The following is a 7,500-nucleotide window of genomic DNA, read 5'->3' on the forward strand; positions in this document are numbered from 1 at the left end:
CTAGAGGAGACAGCGACCCGCCGAGACGGGCGTGACCCCGGGACCGTGGCCCTCTGCCAGGGCGGCTCGCTCTGCAGCAGGCGGGGGAGCGGTACGAAAAGCCAACGCATCGGAGACGGCAGCGGCGGAGGGGGACGCCCCCCTGCCGCCCGCAGCACGACTCGGGGCCCACCCGGGCAGATGCAAGCCCACACTCGCCTTCTTTCCCCGTTTTCCTTTGCTCAGCCGCCCCACCGCCCAGCGCTGCTCACGGCCGGCACCTGCGGGTACCCGGACCGAGGCCAGCACCGGCGCCTCGTGTGGTGTAGGACACCTGAGGGCTCGCGGGGCCACGCGGCCGTCACACAGCCCGGTTCAGTAAAGAAGCCCGAGGAACCCCGCTGCGCAGGGGAGGACGACACTGCCGCCATCGCGGCCCCCTTCGCTCGGGGAGCGGAGGACAACACTTCGCATGCAACAGGAAGCGAATTGGAAAGGAGACCACCCTGCCTGAACACCGGACACTGCCGTGACTCCCTATTACGGGGAGCACAGAAGAGCCGGCCCGCCGAGGGCCCTCTCCGACGCCACCTGAAAGGCCTCATCGATCAGTAAGGGAAGGGAAAGGAGGAAGGAGCGGAGGCCCCACGGCCACGGGTCCTGGGACAGCGACGGCCGCTCGCACCCACCGCCACCCGGAGGAGGGCGGACGGCAGGCGCGGGGGCCCTGCGTGCGAGTGAGAGGGCAACGTCTGCGGAGAGGTGCAACGCCGGCCTGAACACCGGCAGAGCCGGCCCGCCGGGAAGCCCCTCCGACGCGCCCTAAACGCCTCATCGGATCAGCAAGGGAAGGCAAACGAGGCAGGAGCGGAGGCCCCACGGCCACGGGTCCTGGGACAACGACGGCCGCTCGCACCCGCCGCCACCCGGAGGAGGGCGGACGGCAGGCGCGGGGGCCCTGCGTGCGAGTGAGAGGGCAACGTCTGCGGAGAGGTGCAACGCCGGCCTGAACACCGGCAGAGCCGGCCCGCCGGGAAGCCCCTCCGACGCGCCCTAAACGCCTCATCGGATCAGCAAGGGAAGGGAGACGGGGAAGGAGCGGAGGCCCCACGGCCACGGGTCCTGGGACAACGACGGCCGCTCGCACCCGCCGCCACCCGGAGGAGGGCGGACGGCAGGCGCGGGGGCCCTGCGTGCGAGTGAGAGGGCAACGTCTGCGGAGAGGTGCAACGCCGGCCTGAACACCGGCAGAGCCGGCCCGCCGGGAAGCCCCTCCGACGCGCCCTAAACGCCTCATCGATCAGTAAGGGAAGGGAGACGGGGAAGGAGTGGAGGCCCCACGGCCACGAGTCCTGGGACAACGATGGCCGCTCGCACCCGCCGCCACCCGGAGGAGGGCGGACGGCAGGCGCGGGGGCCCTGCGTGCGAGTGAGAGGGCAACGTCTGCGGAGAGGTGCAACGCCGGCCTGAACACCGGCAGAGCCGGCCCGCCGGGAAGCCCCTCCGACGCGCCCTAAACGCCTCATCGATCAGTAAGGGAAGGGAGACGGGGAAGGAGCGGAGGCCCCACGGCCACGAGTCCTGGGACAACGACGGCCGCTCGCACCCGCCGCCACCCGGAGGAGGGCGGACGGCAGGCGCGGGGGCCCTGCGTGCGAGTGAGAGGGCAACGACTGCGAGGGTTGCTCCAACGACCTGAACACCGGCAGAGCCGGCCCGCCGTGGAGGCTCTCCGACGCACCCGAGGACGCCTCAGCAGGCGCTGCCTGTGGGTCTGGATCAGTCAAATCAGGGAGCTGGAGGTGCCACGGGCCACGCCCGCTCCAGACAATGATTTTTCTGAGGCCAACGGGACAGGGTAGAAGGCCACGGCAGGCTCAACACCTCCAGCCCTTCCAGCGTTCGAGTGCCAACAGCCACCACCGGCTGCCGGTCTTTGCCCGCCCCGCAGGCAACTGCATGCCATCGGGGGGGGACGGACCTGGACCCATGCCCTGCACGGGTGTTGAGGGCCGGGGGAATGCCACGGAAGCTAGACAACCCCAGACGCCTGCGTTCGGCTTGCCAGCCACCAGGTACAGCCGCAATTTTCTCACCGCTTTGCGGCCCCCAGCTTAAGGCCAGAGAAAACGCGATGAGGTGCCGCCACCTCTAACCCGGAAAAACGCCGCAGACCTTTCCCACCGAGCCCTCCTGCAACCAGGCAAGCCGGGGCCAGCCGGACACCACAGGCCGCCCACACATGGCTCATGCCGGCAAAAAACAGGACGAGGCACTGCGGCCTCTCGCCTGTGCCATCACCGGGCCCTCGGGTGCTGGGGGGGGAGCTGCGGCACGCACGAGAACCCCCAGCCGTCTGCATCCGGCTGCCGGCCACCGGGAACCAGCTGCCACTCTGCCCACTCCAGCTTAAGGCCAGAGAAAGGACGAGGTGCCGCCACCTCGCCCACCCATCACCGGGCCCTCAGGAGCCGGCGGCGGCCGCGGCGGGCTGGACGCTCACGGGCAGCTGCCCTCGCATATACCAGCGCTCACCTTTGCCATCATCGGGCCCTCCGAGGCCGGGAGAAAGCCGAGGCAGGTTCGGTTCCACCCGGTCTTACCGCGTTCGAGTGCCGGTGGCCACCGCCGGCCACCGGGCTTTGCCCAGCAGAATCCACCTTTACAGTTCTCGCACCCCGGGGTCAGCGGCCACCGCAGCCTGCCAGACCCTCGCAGGCACCGGTCTGGCATATTTGGAAAACGATGGGACACACAGGCCGAAGACATCGAAAGAGGGAGCCGAGCCACCACGGAAGCCGCCACCACAACGACCGCCCAGGGCCCCACTTCGCCGGCTGAGCCGCAGGCCTTGCAGCCGCTGACTAGCGCTGCTCCGTGCACCCGTTACCACTAGCTCCTATAATACGGGAAAGCACGCCCCCGCCCCCGGCCGGCTCCAAGAGTGCCGTGCCTGCCCACCGGGGAGACCGGCCAATGACACCGACTTTTACGATGACGTAACTGGAGGCAGCGAAAAACAGCGACCCCTTCGCCAGCTCCGTGGAAGCGGCGGGGCTATCAGGTCTACCTCCCAGCTCCCGAAATGCGGCTAAGTACCGCCGGACCCAGGTAGACCTGGCGGCCCTTTTCACCGGCCGCTCCGGCAGCGACACCCCGCGTCCTCCGGGCGCCGCCGGCGGCCGCGCCGGCCTCCGGAGACGGGTAGACCTGGCAGCCGGCCTCCGGAACCGGGTAGACCTGGCAGCCGGCCTCCGGAACCGGGTAGACCTGGCAGCAGGCCTCCGGAGTTGGGTAGACCTGGCAGCCGGCCTCCGGAGCTGGGTAGACCTGGCAGCCGGCCTCCGGAACCGGGTAGACCTGGCAGCCCTTTTTACCGGCCGCTCCGGCAGCGACAACCCGCGTCCTGCGGGCGCCGACGGCAGACGCGCCGGCCTCCGGAGCTGGGTAGACCTGGCAGCCGGCCTCCGGAGCTGGGTAGACCTGGCAGCCGGCCTCCGGAGCCGGGTAGACCTGGCGGCCCTTTTCACCGGCCGCTCCGGCAGCGACACCCCGCGTCCTCCGGGCGCCGCCGGCGGCCGCGCCGGCCTCCGGAGCTGGGTAGACCTGGCAGCCGGCCTCCGGAACCGGGTAGACCTGGCGGCCCTTTTCACCGGCCGCTCCGGCAGCGACACCCCGCGTCCTCCGGGCGCCGCCGGCGGCCGCGCAGCCTCCGGAGGTGGGTAGACCTGGCAGCCGGCCTCCGGAGCCGGGTAGACCTGGCGGTCCTTTTCACCGGCCGCTCCGGCAGCAACAGCCCGCGTCCTGCTTTTAACACCCCCCCCCCCCCCCACCCCCTTTTTTTTTTTTTTTTTTTTTTTTTTGGACGTTTTAGTTTTTTTAAGAAAGTAAATCCATGGAATACATATCTGCGATCCTGCTGGCACCGCCACCGCCCGCCCCCCGCATTTTTTTTTTTTTTTGGACGTTTTACTTTTTTTAAGAAAGTAAATCCGTGGAATACATATCTGCGATCCTGCTGGCACCGCCACCCCTCCACCCCCCGCCCCCCGCCTTTTTTTTTTTTTTGGACGTTTTACTTTTTTTAAGAAAGTAAATCCGTGGAATACATATCTGCGATCCTGCTGGCACCGCCACCCCGCCCCCCCCCGCCCCCCGCCTCTTTTTTTTTTTTTTGGACGTTTTACTTTTTTTAAGAAAGTAAATCCGTGGAATACATATCTGCGATCCTGCTGGCACCGCCACCCCTCCACCCCCCGCCCCCGCGACAGGCGCGCGCACACGCGCACACACACACGCACGCACACACACACACACACACACATCGCGATGCAGGCGCACACAGATAGACGCACCCCTGCACGGCTGTGCTCCCCCTCCCTCCCCGCGCTGCAATCCCCGACCTGCAAGCCTGTAGGTGCAGCCCCCGCCCCCTCCCGATCGCAGACTCTCCGGCGTCTCGGAGACGGGGGTGGGGTGGGGGGCGGGTGGCTGGGTGGGGCGGTCTGCAGCCCGGCAACGGGGCCCGCGGAAACTGTGGTGTTTCCCGCCACGGGAACGGTCCGCTGCTCAGTCGTGGCGGCAGCGGCGGCGGGGAAAGGAGGCTGGCAAAGAGCGGGGCGAGAGCGGCTGGCGAGCAGGCGGGGAGCCTGGCGCAGAGGTAGGCTGGCGAGGGGGGATGGTGTCTCTTTTCGGAGAAGGCTTCTGTTTGGATCGGTTGGAGTTTTTTTTTTTTTTCTTACTTCTGTCCCACGTCCCCGTCCCCGTCCCCGTCCCCGTCCCCGTCCCCCTCCGGTCATTTAGTTTTCCACCCGCGGCGGGGGCGGGCAGGAGTGCAGCAGGGCGAGTGGGTGGCTGACTGAGAAAGGAAGGCGGGAGCGGGGCCACGGGTGCGGCAGGAGAGGGACTCAGCAGCTGGGAGTTAGAGACGGCGCGGCACCGGGGCCTCCCCCCTCCCGCCCGGGCACGGAGCCGGCAGGGACGCCGCAGGGTCCTAAATTCTCCCGCCTTCCATCCCCGGGGCGGTAAACCTGGTGGCGGAAGGGGGGAGCGGGGGCAGTCAGGCTCGGCGCGAACTGCGAGGCAAGGGGGGGGGGGGGGGGCGGCGTGTGTGTGTGGTGTGTGTCTGCGTAGCGGCGGGCCCGGGGAAGGGTGCGGGGGGGGGGTGGGGGGGTGGGGGGGGGGGGTGTCAGCCCGGGGGCCTGTTTCGAAGGGGGGGTGTGTGCGCGTGGTGGGGGTGGTGGTGGCGGTGGTGGTGGTGGTGTGCGCGCGTGCGCTCTTTGAGCCCACGACTGTGAGCGGGGCAGCGGGTGGAGGGTGTCTAAGGGCGGGTGAGCGGCTGCAGCGGCGGGCGGTGGGCGTTCGGGCCGGGGGCCTGTTTTGGCGGGGCGCGGGCGCGCACGCAGATGGAAATGAGAAAGATTTGCAACGGTGTCGCTAACGCCGCTTTCTCTGTTACAGCCCGGGTGGTCGGCCGCTTCGCCGTCCGGCCTGCGCTCCGTGCCTGCCTACGGGCGATGGGCTCGGCTCCCGGTCGGACCCGTCCCTGGGAAAGCAGCAGCGGAGGTAGCCCAGTGATGAGGCCGCCGCCGCCGCCGCCGCCGCCGCCGCCGCCGCCCCCTCCTCCTCCGAGCCGGGAGGGACCCGATCAGGTACCGGTCACGACCGAGGGTCGGGGAACGCGCGAGGGCCGCGCGACCCCTCGTCCGCCCGTCACGGCAGAGCCGGACGACCGGGACGAACCGGCTTTTGCTCGAAGGTCGGTGGATCGAGAAGAGGCCCAGCCCGGGAGAGACAGGGTGCAGGGCCGCCGCCCGCCAGGCTCTACAGCCGCCTGCCCTCCTTCGGCGGGCCGGCCGGGCTCGCCACGGCGGACGGGACGGGACGGGACGGGACGGGGACCGCCGCCACCTCTGCCCGGTCCGCGGGCCCTGACGGCGAGACCAAGAATTAAAAAAAGGCGGGGGGGGGGGGGGGGGGGGGGCCTGGGGAGGAAAGGCCGAGAAAATAAATAGATAAGGAAATGATAAGGAAAAAGGCACGGGGTGCGGGCGTTGCGCTTCCTAACGCAGAACTCATCAGGGACAGGGGCGGGTGGGTGGTCTGCAGGGAGGCCGGCCGGCGGGGGCAGGGCCGGCTTAGGACAGCGATTCAGCTGTCGCTCCCCGCGAATTGTTGATAGAACCTGACGAGCGCCGGCCCTCCGGTTGAGGAACTTCCGGTAAGGAAGGATGAACGAACCTCCGGTAACTGAGGCGTGGATTAATAGTTTTTCGACAGGGCGACACGGGCCGACTTCTGCCGCAGTGAATTAACATCCGCCGGGTCGAGCTCACGTGCGTAGCAAGCAAACAAGTCGGTCGAGAGACGAGCGCCAGGTGAGGAACGGCAGCCGGCCTAGGGAAGGCGTGCGCGCGTCATCCTCGGTAATGACTGAACGAGTAAGCATCGCTCGACAGCAAAGGGCGACAACGAGGTGAGTGAGACTGACGCGGCGTAAAAGTCTAATAAGCAATTCGGGCGCGATAACGCAGGGGCCGGAGCACGCTAACGTTGACCAAGAGCGTCGCAAGGTCCTAAAGGAGTGCCGCAATCGAACCTTCGGAGTCGGCGATTCGTACGACTTGCTACGACTCGTCGAGTCGCATTCCATCCGCGACGATCCGCTGGTAGGTACGGACGGACGGACGTAGGTACGTATCCGTTCCCTGGCGATTAACGCAGGCATGCAGGCCTTGCGCGCGTGAAGGAATGAGTTTTGTTAGCTGTTTAATGAACTGCCAGAAAGGCTATTGCCGCATCGCGTTAAATCGGTCGGTAGGGAACGATCCGTACACGTTACGATCCAGCGTTGCTCCTCAACTGTTAGCAACTTCGATCGATGACGATTCATCGCGTATCGATTACTCTGTATTCGTTTAGGAGCGAATCCCACGCCGACGGTAGGACGCGGTACCCCGACGGCCACCGACTCGTACGGTACAGAGACGAGAGCGCAGCGTCGGCGCCGCCTCTTCCCGAAGAAGTCATTCCTTACCGATAGAGTACGCCGACTGCGGGTAACGATGGGCTCTCACGTTTTTGACGCGTGCCCGCCCGCGAGCGAGCGAGCGAGCGAGCGTGCTAAAGGACGAGATGTCGGACATGAGAAGTTTTCAAGAAGTGGAATCACGGAGCGGTCTTAGCAAACGAATCGGGACCAACCAGCCCGGAGCGCGGCCAGGCAGCGCAGGCCGACCCCTCGGCGTGGCCAGCTTTGCCCGGAGGCACAGGTAAGGAGGCCAGGCCTAGCCCGGAGGACCAGCTAGGGACACCGGGTCTACCCGGGAGCGCCAGTAGGGATACCAGGCTGGCCCCCAGAGGGTCAGGTAGGGTGGCCAGGCCTACCCCGGAGCGCCTGTAGGGACAGCAGGCGTACCCCGGAGCACCGGTAGGGGTACCGCTGCAACCCCGGAGGATCAGGTAGGGACGCCATCCACCCTGGAGCATCGGGTAGGGATACCGGGCCTACCCCGGGGGGG

This window comes from Accipiter gentilis, chromosome 35 (genome assembly GCF_929443795.1).
Source record: "Accipiter gentilis chromosome 35, bAccGen1.1, whole genome shotgun sequence".
NCBI classification, from domain to species: Eukaryota; Metazoa; Chordata; class Aves; order Accipitriformes; family Accipitridae; genus Astur; species Astur gentilis.